The sequence below is a fragment of the Neofelis nebulosa genome, chromosome 13, assembly GCF_028018385.1.
Source record: "Neofelis nebulosa isolate mNeoNeb1 chromosome 13, mNeoNeb1.pri, whole genome shotgun sequence".
Lineage (NCBI taxonomy): Eukaryota > Metazoa > Chordata > Mammalia > Carnivora > Felidae > Neofelis > Neofelis nebulosa.
This window is the reverse complement of record NC_080794.1, coordinates 91,492,258-91,518,522: the sequence shown is the minus strand read 5'-3', so window position 1 is coordinate 91,518,522 and position 26,265 is coordinate 91,492,258. Positions and strand designations below refer to the sequence as shown.

The 26,265-nt window shown below is 56.7% G+C and overlaps 1 protein-coding gene and 1 pseudogene across 2 annotated transcripts in view; both read left to right on the top strand.

The window, feature by feature from the left end:
• The window catches only part of STK32C (serine/threonine kinase 32C), a 78,569-nt gene that overhangs the window by 4,186 nt on the left and 48,118 nt on the right, over positions 1-26,265 (top strand). The window lies entirely within an intron of this gene.
• On the top strand, positions 13,509-14,324 carry LOC131493603 (small nuclear ribonucleoprotein Sm D2-like; annotated as a pseudogene).

Below are 26,265 nucleotides of genomic sequence, written 5' to 3'. Positions count from 1 at the left end.
GACCCGGGGGAGGGGCGAGAGGGCAGAGACTTCCACGGAGCAGCCGGGACGGAAGGCCGTGGTGGTTTGTTCTCGCTGTGTGCTCCAAAGCCCTCTTTCCCTGAGTCCTCACCAACTTGGGCTGGCGGAGATGTTTTACACTTTTGACGGTCCGCAAGGTAAAGATTGTATTAATGCTTGGAGTTTCTCTGCCAATGAGACTGGTAATTAATCTCTTTGCTTTCTATCTCTGGGGCGGCTGTCTCTTGTGAATCGCGGGCCTCCCACTGGGACCTTTGCTGTCCTGTTTCCTTTCACTGTTCCGCGTGCACATGGCCTCACCCGCGAACAGCCCCTATGCACATTTGCCACCTATCTTGCAGTGTTGCTGGGGGTTTCTTTGTATGGATGTGTTTAATTTTTGTGTGGTCGGATTCATCAATAGCTTCCTTCCTGGCAGGTCCTGGCTTTGGTGTCGTGTTACTGTCGTCCGTTCCCAGTTTATAAACCTGCACCTGCGCTGCCTTCCGGTACTTCATATGGAAACTTCCAGTCCATTTGGAACAACATCTGATGGCAGCGAGAAGGTCTTCCTCCTGTGGGCTCACTTAGGGTGCTTCTAAGTTTAAATGCCCTTTATCGTGTGTTCGCTGCTGGGCTTCGGTGAACTGTGCACAGGATCTTTCCACACTGGTTAGTGCTGGAATGAAGGAAAACTCTACTTTTTATTTCATTGTTTAAAAAAATTTTTTTAATGTTTATTTTTTGGGTGTGAGAGAGAGACAGAACACGAGTGGGGAGGAGCAGAAAGAGAGGGAGACACAGAATCCGAAGCAGGCTCCAGGCTCTGAGCTGTCAGCACAGAGCCTGACGGGGGGGCTCAAACCCACAGACTGCGAGATCATGACCCGAGCCGAAGTCAGACGCTCAACTGACTGAGCCCCCCAGGCACCCCAAAACTTTACTTTTGAAACTATTCATCCTGGAAATGGCCACTCTGCTGAGACCCTTGCCGGTTCCCAGGGTTTTGATTTCTGTGCTTGGGTTTTCTGGGTGGCCAGTCACACGAGCAGCAAAGAAGGGTTGTCCACTACTCTACGGTGCGTGTGCCCCACTTTTCCTTTGTATTGTCTAGAGCTTGCAGGGCCGAGAGCAGCGGGGTGGGGCACACGGGTGGCGGCCTGCTAGTGCTCATGGGGCCACCCTTGTGGGGGTCAGTCCGGCCCCTCCTTATTAAGAGTCTGTTTGCAGGGGGCATAGACTTGAGTTTCAGGAAGTACCTTTTTCCTTCCCTCCTGACCGGGAAGAGGGGGTGGGGGGCCGGGCGGTGGCTCCCTGTGGGGCCCAGACTTGGGCTAATGGCGGTTCACGCATCCTCCCCACGTGGCAGGGGCCTTGGTGGCCAGAAGCCCTGTGGGTGCAGACCCTGGGACCCTGGGGTCCTTGACCAGCTGGTTAAGGCTGGTTAAGGGCAATGCAGAGGCCCTTGGTGTGGGGCGGGCATTTGGTTCAGGTTGGGTAGGAGGGCGCGTGGCCCCTTTGGAAAGCCCCCTTGCGTGTTCGTTCCTGGATTTCTGGGGTTCTGGGGGGGCAGCACTGGGTGTCCTGGAGGGCGTTTAGGCAGCCCTGGAGCTTGACGTGTTTCTCTCCCGTGGCTGACAAGGCTGGTCTCAGAATGGACTTGGGACCTACCGTCACGTCATCTCTGCACGCCTGTCCATCTGGTTGTGTGTTTTAAAGTGCTATAAATAAGCCGATTTTCTTTTAAAAATTTAACCACCCAGCTTTCCAGTTGAGAAGTAATGTACGAATGCGCGGGGGTAATTTTTGTTCGGGGCTACTGTCTGAGGATGAGGGTCTGAGGGTGGCAAAGCTGTGGAGGGTCACTCATTCTGAACAGGGTCAGGGCGGCCCAGCCGTCCTGGGCCGCAACCCCCCCGGGGGCCTTGTGAAGAGGCAGATTCCGACTCAGCAGGTCTGGGGTGGGGCCCAAGGGTCTGCATTGCCAACCGGCTCCCAGGCGGTGCCATTGCCGCCTGCCCTGGGACGCACCTTGGGCACGGAGGGCTTAGCAGGCCCAGATGCTGAGGGCAGAGTCCCCTGGGGCTCGGCGTACTGGGTGACGGGCATTGGACGGGAGCCCACAGCGGCCCTGGACACAAGCTGGCTCTTACCGTGAAGCTGCTGGTTATGAGATGGCCCCATGTCTCTTTCAGTTGTGTCTTTATTTCTTCGTGATCCGTCTCAGGTACGGCCTGGGGCACACGTAACCACAGCACATTTCCACCGTCTTCCTTTTTCTTAAGTGGGGACTTGGCGTCTTCCTTCTGATCCCTCCCCAGGCGTGCCGGGCAAGTGTACCAGTGGGGGTTGCTAAGGGACATCTAGGTGCTCCCCGATCCTGTGTGCGTGTCCTTGGTCCCAGAGCCGACTGCTTGGCGGGTGCCGAGGGCTCGCGTGTCCCAGAGGTTGCTTGGCTCCCTTCCGGTGTGTGCTGGGAGCTTGGCGGTCCAGCCCCACACCCGAGGGCCTTGCTGGGGAGCTGACGGGAGCCCTCTGCCCTCCTGGGGGGCCTGGGACAGCCCCTCTGGTCCTCTTTGGGGCCGGTTGGTTCTTATTTTAAGGGCCTGTGCCCGGCTCCCCGTCCACAGGAAGCTCAGTCAAATGTGGCATTGACCTTAGTGAAGGGCCTGGCCCTGGGGCTGGGGTCACTGTCCTTCCTGTGCACGTCGTTCTTCCTTACTTCGAATAGGTCGACCGTGTGTTTCCTCACACCTGCCTCATTCCGCAACCTGTGTGTGACCACGGACACAAACACAGCTTCGGTAAGCGCTCCTTCTGCTGGCTGGTGTTCCCACAAACGGTCAGTCCTCACCGTCCAGCGCGCAGGCCTCCTCTGTTCTGCTCCTTCTCCCCAAGGCGGGTGGACACCGAGCTCCTCTCGGGGTGCGAGCCGGCCGGGCCCCCGCAGGACACGCTGGGCTACTTTTTGCTTCCCCAAACACTGGCTGGATCCAAACGCGGAGTGATTTCCATGATCAGAATTTGAGACAACTTGGGAGAAGCTGTAATTAATACAATTATTGTTATTTTTAAAATCTGGGATGCCTGCTTCATCAAAAAATGTTTTTTGTCATTGACCTAAAATCTATTACTTTAAAAACCAAGGCAGCTGACCGCTGGGGGCTCTCCCTGCCTGGCTCCACTCAGCTGTGGGAAGGCCCCTCCTCCCCCCGCCACGTCCCGCGTGTGCCTGGGAGCCCACGGAGGCTCCGGCACAGGCCCGCGTCGATCCTGCGAAATCCTGGCTGGCTGTTATCTAGGCTCCGAAACCGAGGAGCTGGTGTGGGTGGGAGTCAGTGTCGCCCCCAATTTATTAAAAATAGAGCTGAGTACATTCAATTTCTCACAGCGATTTCAGAAGTTGACTTTAGAAAGGTCTCCGCTCTCAGAATTCACATCATGACTCCTCATGCTTTGTATGCGTGAGGTGGAACTGGTCACAAAAGCAAGACACAGACGACTTTGCGATTTCCTTGGGAGCGTGTCAGGCCTGGCACAGACACTCGGGCCTTTGCAAGCGTGGCCTTTGTTCTTTCGTGCCTGTGGCAGCGTCGGGGCGAGGAGGGGTCTGCTGTGCCATCGGCTGCCTCCCCCAGGACCCGGGCCTCTCCTGGGACCTGGCTGGCCACGTGCGACCCGGAGCCCTGGGGGCGGGGCAGGGTCTCGGCACCGAGTCTCTCAGACTGGTCGCTGTTTGTGCCCGCGGGGCCCATCGTCAGTTACTCATCTGCGGCGACGAAGGGCCCCAAAGCTCAGTGACTTAACCACACCTCTTCTTATTGTTTCTCGGACTGGCCAGGGTCCGGTGGGGACGGGTCCCCCAGGACATCCGCGGTGGCTCCCTTGCTCACGTACACGGTGCCTCATTCCCAGCTGGAACGGCTCAGAGGCCTGGAGGCCGAACGTCACGTCCCCGGGGGTCGCGGCTCAGGCTGTCGCCTGCTGTGTGTTATCTGTTCCTGTTCTCTGTGATGTAGCAAACCACCTCAAAACCTCAGGCCTTAAGACGTGCCGTCACCTCCATTTCTGTGAGCTGGGGGGTCGGGAGCGGCTCTCCCGGGGGCGTCTGGCTCCGGGCCCCCCGGGAGCCGGGAGCCGTGGCTGCACCTGCACGGTCTGCAGCTTTGACGGGCGGGGACCCTGCTCCCGCGCCAGCCCCTCACCGCGTGGGCCTCTCCGTGGGGCTGCTTGCGTGGCCTCACGCCACGGCGGCCAGCCTCTCCGCGAGCCGGGAGAGAGGAGCAAGCCACACTCCGAAGTCACATGCCGTCCCTGGCGCCTTAGGCCACTTGCCGGAAGTGGGTCACCGTGTCTAGCCCACACTCAAGGGGAGGGAATCGGGCCCCACCCTTTGAAGGGATCATCAGCGGCTGCGCGGGCCTATCGTCTGTGGTCTCGGGGCTCCTCCGTGTCCGCAGGTGTCTGCCGTGGGGGAGTGGGACTTCCTCCCGAGAGCGCCGAGGCCGATGGAGCCCAGCGCACGGGGGCTGAGGCACGCGGTGGGTGTGGACGGGCACCCTGTCCCTCCGCCACATTGCATGGCTGGAGCAGGTCCCGCTCAGGCTCAGGAGAGAGCACGCACACGGGGGTGGCCGGCAGGGACGAGCCGGAAGCCCCTCAGTGTGTCTGCCCACGGCCACCTCGGGAAGAGGCCTGCCTTCCCCGTGTTGTGTGAGCGCCCTCTTGGCCACCTCGGCCCCAGGGCCACGCAGGGTGCCAGTGTGGCAAGAGGACCCAGCACCACCCAGCAGAGCCGGTCGCTGTGTCAGAGCCCCGGGAATCCCTGGGACACTCGCGGAATTCGGTTCTCTGCCTCGAAACTCAGCCTCCGGGGAAGTGCCGTCCGTCTCAGAAACAAACAGGAAGAAAGAGGGGAAGCGAGCGCCTCCTGAGTGTGAAGAATGGAGCCCAGGCAGCCTGCGGGCTGTGCACCTGCCAGCGCCTGTGACCCACCTGGCCCTGGGGACTTTTCCGGGAAGCTCACAGGGACCCACTTGGGCTGTCCTGGGTCGTGTCTCTCCTTTGTCCCCAGTTCTTTTGTTTTCTCCTTTTCTTCTAGAATCAAGGTCGACGTGTGTTTCTGAAATTGTATTTTAGCTCCTCGGCAGAAAGGATGCTTTGCAAAATTAGCACATGACTGGGAGGGTGGGGGACAGGGAAACAGGAAGGAAGCCACAAAGAGAGGGGGTCCCCGTCCACACGTGCGCGAGCAGTTCATGCCTGGGCTGGGGGCCCCGTGGCACATTCAGCAGCTGGAAAACCTGGGGTGGCCCTCCCCCACCCCTGTAGGGTGCTTTGGGCAAGAGTGCGTGGTCGGCCATGGGTGGGCTGGCTGTGCGGGCTCACAGGGTCGAGAAGGTTGAGAAGGGCCCCCGGACACCAATGTCACGTCTCGGTGCCTCTGACAAAGCCTCCCCACTGACCCGGCTCTGCTCTGGGGCCACGATGCGCAGGGATTTAGGGAGGACACAGCTATGACCCTGTACCCCGCACAACTCCGGTTCCTGCTGGTTGGTCGGGCGTAGTGATTAACGGCCTCCCTGTCACTGTCAGACGTGTCCTGGTTTGTGTGACAAATTACGTGGCTGCTCATGTAGCCACCAGACGCTGTTGCCAAGACGCTCCTTTTTTTTAAAAAAAACTTTATAGCTTCTTATTATATAACAAAAAGTGACAAGAAAAAATATTAAGAAATTCAGCGTCTTATGTAACCTCAGCACTAATATAACAACCACCTGCAGTTTTCCGTATCGCCTTCCGATCCATGCTTGGATCCATATGAAGCGTGTGGTACTTCTTCAAAACTTTTTTCTTGTAAACTTGGAGTATTTTAGGGGCCCCTGAGTGGCTCAGTGGGTTGAGCGTCCAACTCCTGATCTCAGCTTAGGTCTTGATCTCAGGGGCGTGACGCCTACTTTAAGAAAAAAAGAGAGAGAGAATATTGTAGATTTGCAGCACAGTCTGAAGGCAGTGTGACGAACCGTCACCACGGGTTTCCACGAACATCAGTGTCTTGTGTTGGGGTGGAGGGTCAGACAGCCACACCTGGTGAGCCCACCGTGACCTGACCCCATAGTAGTCAGGGCTGTCGGGGGGGGGGGGGGTGCACTTGCAGAACGGGAGTGTGGTGTGTGCGTGTGTGCACGTGCATGCGGGGGTGTGTGTGTGTGTACTGGGGGATTTATTTAGACCGGGGGCTCGCACAGTTACGCAGCCCAAGCAGGATACAGTCAGCCGTGGGCCGGCTGACCCCAGGAACTGAGTCCGCGTCCGTGGGCAGCTCCCAGTCCGAGAGCAGAACATGACACGAGCCGTCCCGGAAGGTGAGGCAGGAACAAAGGGAGAGTCCACCCTTCCCCCATCAGGGCCTCGGTGGATTGGTCGATGTCCACACTCGCTGGGGTGGGGGTCGGCTTTACTGAATCCACGGACTGCAGTGCTGGCATCACCCGAAACACGCCCAGACCCGCCGGGAGAGTGTGTGATCTGGGCGCCCGTGGCCAATCGAGTTGACACGTGGAATTAACAGTCACAACTGAGTAACGGAGGCCCATAGTTGATTCAGGTTTCCCGTCTGTACTTGATATTCTTCCGTTCCGTGGTTCCACGTGACGTGTCTTTCTTTACATTTCTTGGGCCACGACAGTTTCTCAGCCTTTCCTGGTTTTTGATGACCTCGGTGGTTTTGAGGAGAGCTGGTCAGGTGTTTTATAGCATGTCGGGGTCCCACTGGGTTATGGGTCTGTGGGACGAGCCCAGCGGGGCTCTGACCTTGTCCCCGTGGCTGCGGCCTCCTACTCAGGAGCGTCCGCCGTCAGGGACTGTCCTGTCGGCAGTCCCCACGCACCACCCACGCTTAGGGGGTGGGTGTCAGGCCCCCCATCCTGGAGGGGGAGGCGTCTACGTTCTGCACAGATTTGTCTCTCCTCCCCATTTGTGTGGTTGTTGGGTCATTCACGTATATTAGTCTGGACGCAAGGGTGTTAGTGGGGCCCTTGGGTTATAATCCAGTGTGACTTCGTTGTCACTTCTGTTGCTGTAGCTCTGGCCTGGCCTTCGGCTGGCTCCCGTGCCCCTGGCACGCCCCGTCGCCCTTCTCTTGTTCCTGCAGCCTTTTGAGCCCTTCCTTTCTGGCCCCACAAGGTTTGTCCCCTGGCCCAGTGCTGGAATCAGTCAGCTCTCCAGGGAGCCCGGGTCTTCCTGTCGGGGAGGGGACAGTGCCGGGGGTGCTCTCTGTTCCTGGGAAAGGACCGTCTCTCTGAAGCACGGGCTCTGGTGTGTGCCCATCACCTCCTTCAGCGAGCTGAGTATCTTCAGTGTGCACCTGCTCTGTACGCCCCGGGCAGAGGGAGTGTGAATTCACACAACTACTTCAGAAGCTGCTCGGCGGGACGTGGCAGAGAGAGCCCAGCCTTCACGTCTGGAGCTGGCCTGGCACGCGGCCGGGCCCTGGCGCTCTTGTGTCGCACGTAAACGATATCACAGAACACCCACGTCCGACCGTGATGGGCCAAGACAGAGACAAGAGCCCTCCGTGGCACGTCACGAGTGTTGTCCAAGCCCAAATGGCCAGACTCCCCCTGCCCGGCTCTGCCAGTCACAGCTCTGCGCCCAGTTTACCCCCCGCCTTCTGTGGACGAGCTACGAGGGTGCCCAGCCCTAAAGCTGTCCAAGCACCCTGACAGTGTCCAGGCCGCTGCCCCCTACGTCCCCGTGCCGCCGCACTGAGCCCAAACCTCCCCGGCCCTTCTCGCAAATACCGTCCGGCTGAGACGGCCCGGGGCCCCCGTCGTGCCAGAAGTGTCCAGCCTCAGATGGCTCCTACTGGCCCTTGGCTGGGGGGCAGTGACCCTGCAACCCAGGATGTGTTCCTAGGTGTAGGCCTGACAGAATGTCCCTGCCCCAGGACGTCTCAGAGGCTCTGTGGGGGCGGGAAGAGCCGTCCACGGCTGCAGCGGAGACGGGCGGGCGGAGCCCCCGGGCCCCCCGGGTTCAGCCGAGCCCTGCGTTGAGCTCAGCTCAGGTTTCGTGCGTGTTGACGGGTTGCGTCACCGGCTCCTGAGGGTGGCCAGGGTGGAGCCACGTGATTCTGTGTCCCCAGGGCCCTCGTGGTGCAGGCGTCCTGTAGGCGTTGCACGTGCGCTGCTCCCCGTCTCCAGCAAAACTCATCAGGGGCTCTTCGTCCCTGCCTCTCTGCTCCCGGGAACCCGCGGCCCCGCGCCCGGGGGAAGGTCCCCTCCACGTGGCTGCCAGTGACGTCCAGCCCCGGCCCTGCTCGTCCTCCACCCGTGGCAGCACCTGGCACCGTGGAGCCGCCCAGAGTCGTTCCCCCCCCTGTGGCTCCCAGGGTGCCGCCACTGGCTTCTCCTCGGCCCCTCGGCCGGTCCTTCTCTCCCCACTGTGCGTCACTACACTCACACGTCGGCCGCCTCACGGCTTCAAATGTCATCCATATGCCGACTCCCAAATTTATATCTCCAGCCGGGACCTGCCTCCCACGTTGCGGACTTTTCTGTCCAGTCTCTGACTCGACACTACCACTGATATGTCTCACACTCTCAGATTCGGCCCCTTCAGAACCAAGTTCTGGTGCCCCCAGGCCCGAGCCCTCCTTGGGGCCAGGTGTAACCAGCCGGTGTGTCCGGCATGGCTCCTGCCCACTCAGTGCCCTGTCGTGGCAGTCCGGGCCCTCTGGCCCTGCCCCCTGCCCTCCCCCGTCCCCAGCTGGCAGCAGCAGAGCCCTCTGGACGGCCAGACCCTGGCTTCGGTTCTGAATGACTCTGTTCCGTCTTCTCTGGGGGCGTGTGTTCTGTTCCAGGCCGTCAGAGAAGTTAGGTGAAGCTGCCTGGTCACTTGGACAAACAGGCTCAGGACACTGGGCTTTAGGAGAAGTCAGGGCAGGGCCTGCAGGGGACGGGGAATGGGGCACAGGGGTGGGAGTGGCTGTCCTGGCTATTGGAGACACAGGAGACTGGCTGCGCTTGCCTTCGGGCTGAACGTGATGGATGAATTTGGGCAGATGCGGGTGCTGCTGTCCCAAAAGCCCTTTCCCTGAATTGGGTTGGAGAGGCTGCGTGTGGGCTGCTTATGAAACGCACATCTGACGGGAGCTGAGAACCCGGCTGGTGAGCAGGTGTGTGCCTCGTGTCCGGGGCCACAGCCGCCTCCCTCCGCACAGGGTCCCCGTGCCTTCTGGGGCGGTCACTGGTGTGCAGGGCGGCTTTGGGGCCTCAGCTGGGTACGGCTCTGACCACAGGGTCCCCTGGACTTCCACAGGCCAAGCCGGCGGGGGCTGCCCTGTGCAGGGTGGAGCAGGGGCCAGCTCTAAGCCAGGCAGGCTCTGCAGCGTGGACATCCGGGCCGGGTCGTTCTTGGAGGGGGAGGGGCGCGGTTCCTTGCACTACAGGATGTTAGCAGCATCCCTGGCCTCTGCCCACTGGTGCCAGCAGCAACCCCCCCCCCCCCACACTTGTGACAGTCAGTCATACATCCAGGCATTGCCACGTGTCCCCAGGGGGTAACTGCCCCCTGCTGAGAACCACAGTGCTAGCCATTGGGAGCACTGAGCCTTGAGTTTCCTGTGACCACTGGCTGGGAAATGCAGTTGAGGCATGGCTGAGGGTCTGGGGGAGTTGGTGTCCCTTCCAAAGCGTCTCTGGGAGTCCCTGCCCATGGGCCTGGCAGTGTGTGTGTGTGTGTGTGTGTGTGTGTGTGTGTGTATGTGTGTGTGAGAGAGAGAGAGAGAGAGAGAGAGAGAGTGAGTATATAAGGATATATTTATGCCTGTGTGTGTGGGAGTGTGTGGGAGCGGCCCCTGCTTGGCTGACAAGTGTCCTGGGCTGTGCTCGCCTTAGCTGTCCACTCCATGTGGGCACCTCCTGCCCGTGGAGGGGGTGCCGTGCATGGTGCTGCTGGACTTCGCGGTAGCAGCCTTCGTGGGCTGCTGCCCAATGTTCTGGCTCCTGTGTCTTTAGGAAGCAGCTGGAGTGGTCTGGGGCCCAGGAGATGCTTTGTCTCGACGGGGCCCCCTGGACCCCTGCAGAGGGAGCCTTGGATCTTGAGAGAGGCCCAGTGCTGGGGGACCCTCCCCCCGCCTGCCTGCCAGGGCCCATGTCTGTCTCGCTGGGACACGAGGTTAGGAAAGGCTGTCCTGTGCGCACAGGTGGACGCAGAGCCCGTGCTGACAGCACCCCCAGTCCGCAGGCTGAGCGTCCCCATGGCCGTGCGCAGGGTGGCAGAGCTGTGTCTTGGGGCCGGGAAGTTAAGGTTTGTGCAGCCCAGCACACCTGTGGGCTTATCACTTCCGGGGCCGACAGGGCTCCTCAGTCCTCGGAAAGTTGAGCCCACCCTCTTGCTGGGATGATGCGCATCTTCGGGCCCACGTGTGCAGTCTTGGAGGGAGGGCATTGCAGGCCAAGAAAGCCGAGGGGACCGTGGTCACCTGGAACAAGGCGGGGCCACCTGCCTTCAGACCCTTGTGGGCGTGTCCAGTGGAATCCAAGAAACCTTTACAAAATTATCTCAAATTCCTTTTAATTAAAAAATCTCGGTGCTCCAGAGAACAGGAGTTTGCTCATCTGCAGACTGAGTTAATTGAAACGTCCCGAAAGGCTCTGTTAATTACACAATCTTGCAGTGTCTCCGTTTCCAATGAAGGTGCCGTTGACATCCCCTTGGTGAGTGGACGGCAGCCCTACGGCAAAGAGAGCCGTCCTCCACGCGAGTAGTGAGGTGGGAGCTGGTGGTTCGGCGCCCTGTGACTGGTGGTGCCTCAGCTCCCAGACCCTGGGTCGGCCCGCCAGCAGCCTGGGCCTCAGAGCCTCGGGGCACAGCACACAGGACATGGCCACGGCCTTGGGTCGGGGACTCAGGGGGCTTTCGATTTCCTGGGGGCTCGTGGAAGCCAGACTCACAGACAGCAGCACGGACGGCCCAAGAAAAGCAGCTTTCTGTTGGGAGATGGTGTTCTTGTGTGTGCTGCGGGTCTGTGCGTGTGCGTGCGTGTGCGTGTGCACGCAAGCCTGCACAGTAGACAGAGACCCTCTCCAGGAGTCTCCTGTCACCGGAATGTGCATCTTTCTCCAGTGCCCGCGATGCCGCGAGGGCAGGACCACACTGTATTTACCGGGGGCTCCCAGGGCCTTGCTTGTTGCATTTAAGCCGACTGAGCGGAAGGAGGGAATGTGCGAGTTGACCCGGAAGTGCTCAGACCAACCCCAGCTGGAGTCTTTCTGACCCGATGGGTGTCACACACGCCAGGTCTACCTTCAGGGAACGTTCTGGACTGTGCAGGGGCAGTCGTGGCCCAGACTTGCTCTCCTTTCTGGCCGGACCCCTGGGGGTGCTCGTGGGGTCTGGGTTAAAGGCATCTGCTGGCCCGCAGGGCGGCCGGCTGGTGTCTTCGAGGCTCGGCAGGATCTCTCCAGTAGGCACGGCCAAATCTAATCGTCATGGAGAACTATACAATCATCAAGAAAATTATGCTTCTTACATTGGCAGACGATGAGTGTTGCAAAAATGATGAACAAAGAGAAATTTGGGTGTTGGGAACATTTGCATTCCCCTGATGACTCATGGTATTGATGACCTTTTCATCTGCGGATTGGCCATTGGTACAGCTTGCTGTGTGAAGGGTCTGTTGAAGTCTTTTGCCTGTTTGGTGTGTGTGTGTGTGTGTGCGCGCGTTGTTAACACTGAGTTCTGTATGAATACTGAGCTCTCTAAAAGGAGTTCTTTAGACATTCTGGATTCAGGTCTTTTGATGGGTGGATGTGTTGTGATATTTTCTCCCCATCTGTGGTTGGCCTGTTCTTCCCCTCAATGTTCTTTTTAGATGAGCAGTCATTCCCTTCTGGTTGGTGATTTCTCTGTCTTGTCTGAAATTCTTGTCTACCTTTGAGTCAAGTTTAGGTCTAGGGCCAACTTCTGACCCATTTTTGTGCAGAGCATGAGGTAGGGAGTTGGTTTTTCCCATGTGGATACCCAATTCTTCCGGCACCATCCCTTGAAAAGACTTTGTTTTCCTCATTGGATAACTTTGGTACCTTTGTCAAAAGTCATTTGATCTGCATGTGTGAGTCTGTTTTGGGATCTGTCTTTGTCTTTCTTTATACCAGTGATACACTCTCTTCATTGTTACAGCTTTATGGTAAATCTTGAAAAGAGATAGTGTACGTCTTCCAGCTTTGTTCATTTACCAAAATTGTTTTGGCAATTCTATAGCCTTTGTATTTCCGTATAAATTTTGAGTCCAATCTACAAAAAAGTCTGCCGAGATTTTGTTGAGGTTATGTTATATCTGTATATCAATTTTAGATAAAATGGGTATCTTAATAATATAGAGCCCTCTAATCCATGAACATGGTATATGTCACCATTTATTTATTTCTTGTTGAGGAATGGGTTGGAGTTTCCAGTATGCAGGCCTTGTGCATCTTTCATTAATTTTATTTCCAAGCATTTTGTTTATTTGATGCTGTCATAAGGGGCCTAATTTTTTTATAGTTTTATTTTTGGGTTTTTAATTACTACTACATAGAGATATAATTTTAAAAAACTTTAAGTAGCCTTCATGCCCAGGGCAGAGCCCAACACAGGGCTTGAACTCACGACCCTGAGATCAAGACCTGAGCTGAGGTCAAGAGTGGGTGTAGTCACCCAGGTGCCCCAGCAGTTAATTTTTGAATTCAGTTTACTGAATTGTAATTTACATAAAGTAAAATTTATCATTTTAAAGGGTGCGATTCAATGACTTTTGACAAATGTATACAGTTTTGTCAGCACCACTGCTGTCAAGTGTGGGATATTTCTTTCATCCCAGAAAGTTTCCCCCATCCCCTATGGCTAATCCAATTGTGTGCTGGTTTATAGGAGCCAGTTCTGTATATCTGATTCCAATTTGGTTCTTAAAGGATTCTGGAAAATAAGTCAAAATTTGATGAAGTAAAAATTTCTTCCTCTATGGTTTGTTCCTTTCTTGTCCTTTCTAGGAAATATTTGCCCAACTCAGGATTACAAAGATTTTATCCTTTATTTTCTTCTACAACTTTTATAGTTTTAGCTGTTAATTTTAAAGTTCCATTTCAAGTTGATTTTTGTGTTAATATGAAGTAAGGGCCAAGGTTCCCCCCTCCCTTCTTTCCTTCCTTCCTTCTTGTCTTTCTTCCTCTCTCCGTCCCTCTCTCTGCTCTTCCCCCTTTCCCCTCTTCCTCCTCCTCCTCCTCCTTCTCCTCTTCCTCCTCCTTCTTTTGCAATAGGGATGTCTGTTTTATCTTTTACACCAATACTGTACCATATTGATTCTTATAGCTTTATAATACATCTTGAAAGCAGATGTGTTTGCCCTGCAACTTTGGTCTTCTTTTTCAAAATTGTTTTCACTATTCTAGATTCTTTGCCTTTCCATGTATATGTTAGAATCAGTTTGTCAATTCCTAAAAGATGCTGGCCGAGATACTGATTGGCATTGCATTGAAATTATTGATTGATGCAGAGAGAATGGGCCTCTTAAAATTTTGAGTCTTCGAATCCATGAATATAGCAAATCATGCTGTCCGTTCCGGTCTTTACTTTCTGTCTCGTTCCATAGTTTCAGTGAAGGGGTTGCACAAGTTTTGTTCAATTTTCTCTCCATATTTAATACTTAATAAGTTGTGAGAGGCAGAAGCAATGCAGAGGAGTCAGCACTGACCTAGGAGCACAGCCACTACCACTATGAGTGTCCTCAACAAACCCAAGAGTGAGGTGACCCTGGAGCAGCTGCAGAAGCGGGACGAGGAAGAGTTTAACCCGGGTCCACTCACTGTACTCACAGTCAGTCAAGAACAACACCCAAGTGCTCATCAGTGGCCACAATGACAAGAAGCCCCCAGGCCGTAGGAACGCCCTGCGACAGGGACAGCGACGCGGTGCTGGAGGAGATGTGGACCGAGGTCCCCAAGAGCATTAGGGCAAGAAATCCACCCCAGTCGACAAGGACTACTACATCTCCAAGAAGTTCCTGTGCAGGGCCTGAGTCATCATAGTCCTGTGGAACCCACTCATCCCTGACAAGTAGGGGCCTCCTTCTCACCCTCAGAATTCCCTCCTTCATCCTGCAAAGACCTACCCTTTGTAATGGGAGCAGTAGTCCTGTGTTTTTTCTAAAAAAGCAAACAAAAAACAAATACAATTTAAAAAATGTTGCACATCAACTGTATCCTAAAACCTTGTATGTCACGATCATGGCATCTGTGAACAAAGACAATTTTACTTCTTCCATTTAGAACTTTATGCCTTAGCACACTGTCTAGGATCCCAGCACAGAGTTGAACAGAAGTGGGAGAGCAGGCACCCTGGCCTTTCTCCTGGTCTTAGGGGAAGGGGTTCAGTATTTCACCATTAAGCACAGTGTCAGCTGGGCTTTTTCAAAGATGCCCTTCTCAGGTTGAGGAAGTTTCTCCTCCTAGTGTGGTGGGAATTTTTGCTTTTAAGTCATTAATGATGTTGAATTTTGTCAAGTGCTTTTCCTATTCCTGTGGAGGTGATCACATGATTTCCCTCGTTTATTCTGCCAATGTGGTAAATGACATTGTCTTTTGAATAGTATCCCAGCCTTGCATCACTAGGTTGGATTTTATCTATCATTGAACCCAATTTGCTAATATTTCTTCAGTAATTCTTATCTCCATGCTCATTAGGGATATTGTCCTAGATTTTCTTTTCTTGCAATGTCCTTGTCCGGTTCTGGTATCAGGTTTATGCTGGTCTCAGAAAATGGGTTGTAGGTGTTCTCTCCCCTTCTGTTTTCTGAACAAGTTTGCACGACTTCCTCAAGGGTTTGCTAGAGTGCATTGGCGAAGCCATTTGAGCCTAGAGTTTTCCTTGAGGGAAGATTTTAATTACAAACTCAATTTCTTTAATAGATATGGCATATTTGCATTTTCCATTTCTTCCCATGTTAGTTTTGGATTCCCATTCAAGGACTGGAATCTGCCCATTTCAGCTAAGCTAGTGACTTCATTGGCATAAAGTTGTCGTTCTCCTAATGTCTGTAGTGATGCCTCCCCTGTCATTCCTGGTAGCGGTGTTTTGTGTCTCCTCTGTGACCAAGAGAAGAAAACCTCCAACCCTGTCAGTTGGTCTGTGTCTTCCTGTCGTTCTGTCTGGTTTTGTTGCTGGGTGGGTGTGTGCATGGCTGGCACTGTCGTGTCTGTCTGATGGCGTGGTCCTGTGGTCGTTAGGAACTATCTCTCTTTGTCACCGATAACAGTCCTTGGCTTAAAGTTCACTTTGATATATATGAGACCATGTGGCTTTCTTTTGATTGATATTTGCACGATATATCATTTTACACCCTTTGACATTTACGCCATCTATATCTTTAAGAAGTAGTTCTTTTCTAAACAACACGTCATTAAGTTTTGCTTTTTTAAAATCCAGTCTGAAAACGTCAGCCATTTAGTTAGAATACTAATCCACTTACTTTAATATAATTGTATATATGTTTGCGTTTGAATCTACAGGTGCACTATTTTTTCTGTTTTTCCTTTTTCTCCAACTATTAATTGTTTATCAATTGTTTATCAATTTCCACGTGTTAGAAAATAAAGGGAGAGGAATCTTTTTCACTGCACACCCCAGCACCTTAGCCCTGTGACTGTATTGAATTTGTCCCTGGTCTTTGTCTGCTGGGCCCAGCGCTGCAGCCATGGACTGTTGATCTGGATGCAAAGGGCCCGTGTGGTCAGCGTGGTGTCTGCGTGGGATGGCTTTGCCTCTGCCTCTTCCCGTGTTCTCCATTGTGAGCCACTGCCTCCTGATCTGCAAGGCCATGCTCCTGGGTTTCCCCTACAGCCTGGCAAGCCCGTGCGTGTGGTCTGGGTGGTCTTGGGCCTTGTCTGGTCCTTGTCTCCTCTTAAAGGCTACGTGCCTATAGGATGCTTCTCCTCAGTCGGCCTGCAAAGGCCTCAGCAGCAAGTCCCAGAATTTGGAGAATCTGGCCCTTTGGGCGCTGGCTGTGTGCTGTGCGTGCGTGTTCGTCTGTCCCTGTCTCCCTCTGACCTCTGGCACTCGGGACCCTTGGCCTTTGGATGGGGGTGCGGGGTCTGGGCTGGGCCTGCGGAGACAGCCTGGGACTGTGTGGGGAGAAGTGGGAGCCATCTGGGCCCATGGGGGCGAAGGGGTGGGAGGCGACAGCTGGTGGCTTCCATGCAGAGCAGGCGTCATCGGCTTACCCCACTCGCTGTGGCGCTGGGTCATCTCCATGGCAGCCTCTGTCTACATCCCCCTTTCCCCTCCCGGGCCCTCGGCTCTGCGGCAGGCGCTGGGACCAAGAAAGCCGGCCAGAGGCTCCCTGCTTCTGCAGCTGCCGAGGAGACTGTCCTCCCACAGATGCCACCCAGATCTGCTCCAGGGAGCAAACTGCTCCCTCGTCCTCTTCCTCTGCGCCCAGTGAGCACAGCGGCCCCCCTGTGTCGGGCCTCAGGCCATGGCCTGCAGCCCAGGTGAATGGGTGTCCTGGTCACACGGCAAAGAAACACCACCTGCCCTTGCCCCTGAAGCTGCCAGCCGCGTGCCACTCGCTGCTGAGCACAGGGAACCAGGGCCTTTCCAGAGCTGCTTCCAGTGGTTTCCAGACAGAGCAGCAGACCCTGGCCAGATGGCAAGTGCAGCCGGCTCCCCGGGTCGTCAGCTGACCACAGGTTGTGCCTCACCCTGCCGACCCCACGCCATCCCCGGGACGCCTGCACCTGGTGCACGTGGGCTGTCCACATTGGCGGTGGCCCTTTGTGGGGGAGCAGAGGACTCAGGCCCTAGCCTCTGAGGGGCTGACGAGGGCCTGCCTCCTGTCGTGGACACGCTGAGTTGTGGCTTTACCATCCGGAGCCTTCCCCCGGGGCTCCATGCCCTCCCTTCCCTCTGGTGTAAACAGGATGTGGAGAATCTCCTCTGCTGGCCGAGCTCCGAGCAGGAGTGGCAGTAGGTGGCCAAGACGTTTAACTGATGGCCCCGGTCCCACGAGAATGCCCTTCGCTGCATTTGCCTCACTGTCCCTGACTTTCCTGTTTCTTTCCTTAAGTGGGGGCTTCCCCGACGAAGCCAAGGGCCGGGAGTGATGTGGGCAACATGGTTCACGGACAGGAGACACCAATGGGGCGGCTGGTGCCCAGCCCGGGAAGGAGGCCTCACAGAGCCGCCACAGAGAACACACCGTGCTGTGTGCATCTGGGGCCAACGTTGCTGACGCCTGGGGGACTGCCTGGCCAGCACTGTGGCTCTGCCGGGGTTGCGTGGCCCACGGAGGGGCCACAGATCCACTTTTTTCTGTGGCAGGTGGTTCCGCAAAACCTGCGGGTGCCACGGTCATCGGCGCCTCTGAAGTCCCGTGGCGTTTCCAGCGTGGCCCGAGCTCTTGCCGAGCACAGTGCGGCGGCCGGCTGCGCGGTTTAGAGCCTGGCCTGCCCACGAGTGCTGGTGCTGCGCGAGCCTGGGTGCAGAGCACAGCCCCTCCCCTCCACCGCGCTGCGGACAGACAGACGGAAGGACAGAGGCTTCCCCTGGAGCCGGCCTGAGACTCACGCAGGAGCAGCCCCGCCTGACATGTGCTCCCTCGCCTGGATCCGAGGGCTCCTGAGTCCCCGGAACTGGTTCTAGGTTCTGGTTCCCACCGAGCTGGTCCCCCTGAGCGAGGGCCCCATGCCGGGCCGTCAGAGCAGGCAGAATGGACTTCTCTCGTCCAGTTGGTGGGGGGGGGGGGGGGGGGGCACGTGCAACAGGGCTTGTTGTTTTTGATAAACAGAGAGGCGTAAAGAAATCATCTGAGACCCAGATAATCCCTGTTGGCCTGAGAAAGTACCTCACGTGCAGGGTGTGAGTGGGAGAGCCGCGCAGAGGGGCGGGGAGGGGAGGGGAAGCCCCTGGGTCACTCGCGGGCTGGTGTCTGCACACACGGGCCCCCCGCGTCGAGAGGTGCGTTTACACAGAAGGAGCCTCCATCCGCAGGTTCTCCGCACTTTTATGAAAACCTCGCGCTTGTCTTATCGGCACAGAAATCCGCCTGGTTTTCAGCATCCACACGAAGTTCGCGTCACAGCTGTGACGGAGCCACGCGACCACCACTGGCTGTGGCGCCTGGGTCGTTCGGGCGATTTGGGTTTTGTAGTTGCGCATGCACTGCCCACAGACCTTGATGGACGCTACGGCAGTGGCTTTGTTGCCCGAAAGAGGGGGTGTGCCCCGACACCCCACTGCAAGCAGCTCCTGCGAGGGCTGGGTCTCCCCACCCCCACCAGGAGCGCGAACAGCACGAGGCAGAACCAGACCTTTCACTGTGACAGGTCAGAATGGGGTCTCTGTGTTGTCCGTGGACATCTTTACGCTGAGGTGCAGGGGGGACACGGTTGCATTCTGACCTGCCTGTGGGGCCCCCGCTTCTTTTCCTGTCCAGTTGGGTTTCTCACAGATCTTACAGGTTCACTGTGATGGGAGGAAATGAGCCCCCCTTGTCATATTTCTTGCAAATACTCTTTCACAGTTGGTAGTATTTCGATTTAAAGTGTTTATTTTTTCTCTCTACAGAAGTTTTGTCATCTTGCATATGATTGAACTGATGCCTCTGTGGTTTCTGGATTTGTCTGTCTTGCTGTAGAATTACAAATGAATTCACTGTCACCCGTTGTTTAGAGCTCTTGTGGGTTCAGTGTGTGTGCACACGCCTGTCTGTGTTGTGTTGGGAATCTGTTTTGTCATCAGGTCTGAGGGGGACTAAATGTCACATCTCTTCACAAGCCCCCTGTGTCCCACGCTGAGTTCTGGATGTCTTTGGGTCTCTCTCCACATGCCAGTGATGAGGTTTGGGGGTATTGTGGGGCTGTGGAGCCGGCGGCCAAGAAAGAATCCCTGAAGACGTCTTTGGTGCAAAAAGGTGATCTTATTAAAGCACGGGGACAGGACCCACCCATGGGCAGGAAGAGCTGCCCTGGGGTCGTGACAGGTGACTCATTATATCCCCTCAGGCTCGACGGGGTCAGGGATAGAGTAAGTCCCTAAGGAATATTGGAAGCAAGGTTTCCAGGACCTTGAGGGGCTGGCTGTTGCTAGGGAAGCGCCACTTACTACCATTTAATGAAACCTCAGTCACGAGACCCTCCAGATGTATGTCGGGGGCCATCAGCTTGGGGGTGTGATCGCCAGCATGTACTCGGGGGAGTTGACATCAAGGAAGTAGACGTGCAGGATCCTGGGGGTTGGGATGACGTTGAGCTAAGACTCTCTTTTGCCCCAGCAAAGTGTCGTCATCGAGGCAGCTGAGGTCCTAGAGGGAGGTCACTCTGCCGGTCTCAAGGACTTGTGGATGGGCTGTGGCAGTAAGGGAATTTAACTTTTCGTTTGCCTGAGTTTCCCACATCGGCATGGCCAGCACTTAAACCCCTTTCCTTTGTTCTCGGGCGGCCAGGAGTGTCTGAGGAACGTCACACGTGTTCCCCTGGGGGGGGCGGTGCTGCTGTTTGCCTGTACTCTGCCCTCTTATTTCCCCTTGCTCCCTTGTCACCAGCACAGGGACAATCTGTCTGTCTGGTTATACGGCAGACTGTATCCCTCACCCCCTTTTAAAAGTCCTATCAGAGGGCAAGGACTGCGGTGAGGGTGGTGGGAGATGGGATCCCTGGGAATCTTCACATGAAGGGGGTCTGTCCCCTTGAGGATCCCACCGCTCGGGACGCGGAAGCTCTGCCGTGCACCTGACTTCTGCAGGATGAATGTGACCTGATGTGATTCGGGAGGTGACAAAACCCTCATCCCAGCTGGTCAGAGAGCAGCCTGGCCCCGGGTGGCAGGGCTGAGTACTGATGGGGTGGAGGGTCAGGCCGGTATGCTAAGGCCCCAGGTAAGAAGTGAATTGCAGCCTGAAGGCAGAGGATTGGAAAGGAGTGTGTGTGCGCACATACGTGTTCAAGGGACACAGAGGAGAAACCTGTTCTATCCAGGGCTTTCCCCCTGCTCAGGTCCAGGCCACACGCAGACCCCTCCAGGTCTGGACCGGAGCCCGTGGGGGTCGTCCCAGGGTCCCAGGCCAGCAGGTGCTGTCCATGGTGCTGTCCGCTGGAGGCCGTGGGCACAGGAGTGAGGCTAGTGGGTGGCAGGCAGGCTCTCCAGGCTCCTGACGCCCACTCACAAGGAGAAGCTCAGGTTGCAGGGGAGGCAGGATGCCCACGTTCCTGACTCCTGGAGGTCTGGGGCCCCGGTGTGGTCCCGGCACACCCCTGCCCGGCCGTCTCCCGATGCTAGTGAGTCCTGTCTCTTCCCCTCACGGCTCTCGGGGGGCGCCTCTTAGGCACGGCCAGCTTTATCCCACCTTCACATGGTTTTGTATCCTGGCCAAGACTCTCGTCCTGGAAACCACAGGCTGGATGGAGCACCCACAAGAATGCAGACTCCTGGCGCCACTCAGTTCTCTGATTCTTATTTTTGGAAACATGAAACAGAAGTCTTATGCTCTGTCTTGAAATAATACCTTTCCTTAATTCTGTTCAATTTAGCCAAAAATAGGCCCACCCTTTCCTAGGATGACAGTCCAACCTCTTGAGCCAGAATGGGGAGGAAGGGGTGCTGGGCTGGAGGAGGGGGCGGCATCTTGGCCACTGGGGGTGTGGCGTGGCCAGGGCACAGCCATCCAGACCAGCCCAGGAGCAGAAGCACGGGCTTCCCCACACATGTGGTCATGCCTCCGGGATGTAAGCAAGCATGTGGGCCCTGTCTAAACACCCTGGAGCCAGCTCAGGGTGGTGGCCCTGACATGTCCCTGGCCAGGGATCCATGGAGGGGTCTGTGGGGTCAGGGCACTGACACAGCCAACCCCACACCTCGGAGGAAGGCAGATCAGAGGTCACAGCTGTGACGGGGACCCTAAGAAATCAGTCCATGGCCCCTGAGCCCCAAGGACCCACCCCTGACACAACAGGGCTTCCTTGAGGCACCAAAGGGGGCCCAGTCCAGGGCGCCGTCCCCAGCACCTGCCGCGCTGCATAAGGTGCCCAAGCCGGCCCTTATGGCTCACCATTTTATGTCTTTCTGTGAACATTTTCCTTGCTGTCTTCCCACCCTTGCTGGACATCTGTCTCCACCACTTCCCTGCGGCAGGAGGCCCCCAGGAGGGGCTGGCGCCTAGATTTTCCGGACAGACTGGACTTCCCGTAAACTCTGCTTCCCTGCAAGTGAGAGCATCTTTGGCCTCCTCACGGAGGTGCCCGGCAGGCGGGAGGCCAAGGCGCCTCTCTAATGGAGGGGGGTCGTGTGAGGTCTGGTGTGTGCCAGAGGAAGACAAGTTGGGTGGGCTCTGGGGGGCAGGTGCAGGGGTCCGGTGGTCCCAGACTGTCCAATTTAAACTCAGGGGTGCAGATGATTAGGCTACATGGGGCTGGCCCCACCCTGGTCTTCTGGTGCCGGGAAATCTTGTCATTGGAGGAGGCATGTTGAGGAAAGCGGGTCGAGGTGGAAGGATGGACGCCGGGCTCTGGGGTGACCCTGGAGTAGGTCACGCATGGTGGCGGGCTCTCCTTCGGCTCAGGTCCACAGGAAGGGTCGGGCTCTTAGCTGGTGCACAGGGCGCCAGGACCACTTTTCCACTGAGGACGGGGCTCCTTTGCTGTCGCGCACCCCCTCTTGCTTGTGGGCACCAGCTCGTCCCCCACCCACCCCCACCCAGAGGTCTGTGTGTGGACGCCTGCGGCCCTATGCCGGTGGGCACACAGACAGTGTACCTGTCCTGACGGCTGTTGGGTGGGCCCAGTGGCAGCGCGGCAGGTGCTGGGGACGGCGCCCTGGACTGGGCCCCCTTTGGTGCCTCAAGGAAGCCCTGTTGTGTCAGGGGTGGGTCCTTGGGGCTCAGGGGCCATGGACTGATTTCTTAGGGTCCCCATCACAGCTGTGACCTCTGATCTGCCTTCCTCCGAGGTGTAGCAGCCTGGTCCCAGCAGCTGGGACGTCCCCTGGAGACTGGAAGAGAGGGTGCCTGTGCCCCAGCCACTGGTCCTGGGAGGGGAGGAGGCCAGCCTGCCACGGGGGTCCTGGCCGGCGTGTGGCTCTGCACCAGAGAGGCCCCAGCTGCTGAGGGGACATCACACCGGGGAGGTCTAAGGGCCCTTCCTGCCCTGGTCCCCTGATGCTCCGACTTGCATTTGCCTGAGGGACTGAGGTGGCCTGAGGACCGGGCCAGCTTCTGCCTGGACGAGGGGCAGGGGACAGCCCCGTGGCCAGGCCCACCAGGTTCCCGAGCCTTGGGTAAATGTCAGCCTGGTAAAACGCTTTGTCGATACTCATTTCCTGCAAAACAAACAACCATGTGGTTTATTAATCTTTAAATCTGGACTTTTCCATCAAAACCATGTGCAAATGTCTTTTCGAAGAAAAGGTCTGACATAAAACCGTGCACTTACCGTGAGATGGAATTTAAAATAGCAACTTTCCCTTAACAGTGCTGCACTGCTGTTTATGCAAACGCAGCGTGGGCTCGGCCTGACTGAGACGCCAGGCTGCCCGCTCGTGAGCGCTGGGCCAGGGTCGGCTGTTGGTGCTTCCCCGGGCAGGCGGAGCCCCCGGACCTGTCCCTCTGCCCAGAGCCCCCAGGCCGTGGGAGGTGGCCCCTCCACTGCGTCCTAGCCTGGCTGGCATCCAGGTCTCAGCAGGGCTGCGCCCGGGCGCCGATTGGCTCGCGGCAGCCGGGCGGGCTGTGCTGGGGAAGCTGGCTCTGGGACACTGGGCAGAAACACGCACCTCTCCCACACTCACTCCTTCACTCCCTGCTTCATTCATTCATTCATTCACTCACGCACTCAACAAGTGTCTCTCGGGCGCAGAGGGCCAGGCCGGACGCTGCAGGACAGCTTGCTGAGCCCCTCGGAGGGCAGCGCCCGGACCTGCCAGGAGCCGGCGGCAGAACCTCAGAGCAGCTTTTGGGACAAGGAGCTTCCTGGGTCAGGTGGAGGCCGCCCCCTGGGGGAGGCCGTGTCCTGAACACAGAGGCACGGTCCGAATCCCGTCAGTTTGTCTGCAAGCTGTTAGAAGGCCAGGTAGATGGTAACTGATTCTTGGTGAGGCTTAAGTAGGGTATTAACTGACGGGAAGCGCTCGGGGCTGTGTGAGCTGCAGGCGCCCCAGGGTGGCCCCACCTGTGCACGGGGCCAGTTCGGGGCCCCCCAGGCAGATGGCGCACCGTGGCAGCCTGGGGTCTGGCAGCTCTTGACGTGTAAGCTGACGCACGGGGGCGCGACCATCCAGCCTCATCGGCTTGGCAAGGGCCTTCGTGCCTTTGGGGATAAATCGGTCCTTCAGCCTGAGGCCCAGCAGCTGCAGGGGCGGAGGCGGCAGCTCGCAGCGGGGCGGGGGGTGGTGATAAACGGCTGCGAGGCCCCAGGCTCCCTCGACAGCTTTTCCCTGGCACCTCCCTCCCCTGCAGCTCACGGGAGTTCTCTGGGGGAAGGTCTGGATCAGCCGGCATCCTCATAACACACATCCTTCCCACAGCCTAGAAGTTGCCAGATCCCAGGGAAGCATGCAGGCTCCAGGCTGGATGTGTCTGTCAGACCCGGGGCCAGCTGCCCAGTAAACCCACTCGAAGAGAGCCTGTGTCAGGCCTCCATGTGCACACATACACACGTGTGCACATGCATGTACACACAGAGAGCCACATCCACGGGCACACGCGTGTGCATGCACACACACAGTGCCACATCCAGGGGCGCGCGTGGGCACACGCACACACACACAGAAAGCCACGGGCACACGCATGCACATGCACGTACACACCGAGCCACATCCACGGGCACACACGTGTGCACACACGTAGAGCCACGTCCACGGGCACACACGTGCGCATGCGCCCGCAGACATGAACACATGCACAGGCACAGAGCTGCCCCCACAGCCAGCACATGCACGCACACACTCCCAGACACGAGCACACATGGACACACGCAGAGCCGCACCCACAGGCACATGCATACAGAGACGTGATCTGAGGTGTATCATTGGGCTTCAGAATAAAAATAAATTTTGTACTGTGCAAACTTCTCTGTTTTGGCCAGGTTTCTTTTCTTTTTTTTTAAATTTTTTTTAATGTTCATTTTACTTTTGAGAGAAAGATGGGGAGTAGAGAGAGAGGGAGACACAGAATCTGAAGCAGCTCCAGGCTCTGAGCTGTCAGCACAGAGCCAGGCACAGGGCTCAAACCCGAGAACCAGGAGATCATGACCTGATCCAGAGTTGGGATGCTTGACCAAGTCACCCAGGCGCCCTGGCCAGGTTTCAAAGGACTTCCAAAGGAGACCAGCAGCCTGCACCCAGCACCCTGTTTCTAGAGAGGGGTGGCCCCTGGCACGGCTGGTTAGCTCTGCCCAAACGGAGCCCGGGGCACATTCTGTGGGCACAGCCTCCAGGCAGTGTGGGGGAGAGGGGTGATTCTGTGCGGGTCGTGCTGGTCCTGGGGCTGAGCACTGGGTTGTGAGGGGTGCCCGGGGCCACTGCTGACTGAGCAGTCTCAGAGCTGGCCCACTCCCCTGGGGACTCTGTGGCCAGCTGGTCCGGCCATGGTGGCTCCACGCGGGCAGGGACCGGGAGAGCATCCGGCATGGCTGCCCCCGCCCAGCCTAGCTGCCCATCAGAGAGGGCCTCGCCCCAGAGCTGGGGGGAGTGGCAGAGGCCACGGTCGTGGTCCTCCTGGCCTCCTCACCTCAGCCCCGGGCCCCAGAGCCGCCAGCAAGTCCTGCTGGTTGGGCCTCCGTGGTCACCCTCGCCGGGTCCTGCTCACATCACGTGGGCTTCGTGTCGACACGCCCCTTGGCGCCCCTTCCCACCAGCTGAGGTATCCATTCTGAATACCTGTGTCCCCCTGAGAGCCTTCTGAGCAGCTTCCCACCCCCATCACCAGCCAGCCCCCCACTGCACCACCCTCATAGCCCCTGGCCTCTCTCAGCATCTTGGTTGGCCCCTCCCATCTGGCCCTGGGCACAGATGCGTGAGGATCCTGGAGACTGGATTCTGACCCACTGCTCTGTCTCTTGGCCCTGTGACTGTTGCATGGTCACTCAGCCTCTCTGATCCCGTGTCCTGCGCTCACTCAGTGAACGGCTCCTTCCTGCAGCGTAAAAGGCTGGATACCTATAACCCACCCCGTCTGCAAAGTGGCATCATCTCTTTTTTACGTATGGGGGGGTAATTACAGTAAAATGCAGAGCTCTGAACTATTTTTTTAAGTTTATTTATTTTGAGAGGGAGAGTGTGAGCAGGGGAGGGGCAGTAATTCTGTTCTTCATTTGCAGAAGTTCTTTATATATTTTGGTTACAGGCTCTATGTTGGACGTGTGTATTTGCAAACATTTCACTTCCTTAGTAGTGTCCTTTAAAGAGCAGACGGTTTTGATTTCTGTGAAGCATAACTTATCAATTTTTTCATGGTTAACATTTCTGGCATCGTGTCTGAGAAGTCTTCGCCCGTCTCCAGGCTGCAAAAGTATGACCGTATGTTTTTCTTCCAGGAGTTGTCTTGTGTGTATGTTTGCAATCTACCAAGAATTATGTTCCGGGCACGGCACAGTTAGCACTTCTCCCAGTGATGCTCAGATGCTCCAGTACCATTTGTGGAAGGCTCACGTTGCCCCATAGACCTTGTCAGTGCCTTGTGCCATTGGAAAACCCAGGTGACCACATGCGCTGGAGGCCGTTTGTGAACAGCGAGTCTGTTCCATTGCCCTGCGTCCGTCTTTAAACCAGTGCCACACAGTCTTCATTACTGTACTTTTTAAAAAAACGTTTTTCGGGGTGCCTGGGGGGCTCAGTTGGCTGATTGTCCGACTTCGGCTCAGGTCGTGATCTCACGGTTCGTGGGTTCGAGCCCCGCGTCGGGCTCTGTGCTGATAGCTCGGAGCCTGGAAGCCTGCTTCCAGTTCTTTGTCTCCCTCTCTCTCTGCCCCTCCCCTGCTCATGCTCTGTCTCTCTCTGTCTCAAAAATAATAAAAACATTAAAAAAACAATAAATGAGGGGCGCCTGGGTGGCGCAGTCGGTTAAGCGTCCGACTTCAGCCGGGTCACGATCTCGCCGTCCGTGAGTTCGAGCCCCGCGTCGGGCTCTGGGCTGATGGCTCAGAGCCTGGAGCCTGTTTCCGCTTCTGTGTCTCCCTCTCTCTCTGCTCCTCCCCCGTTCATGCTCTGTCTCGCTCTGTCCCAAAAATAAATAAAAAACGTTGAAAA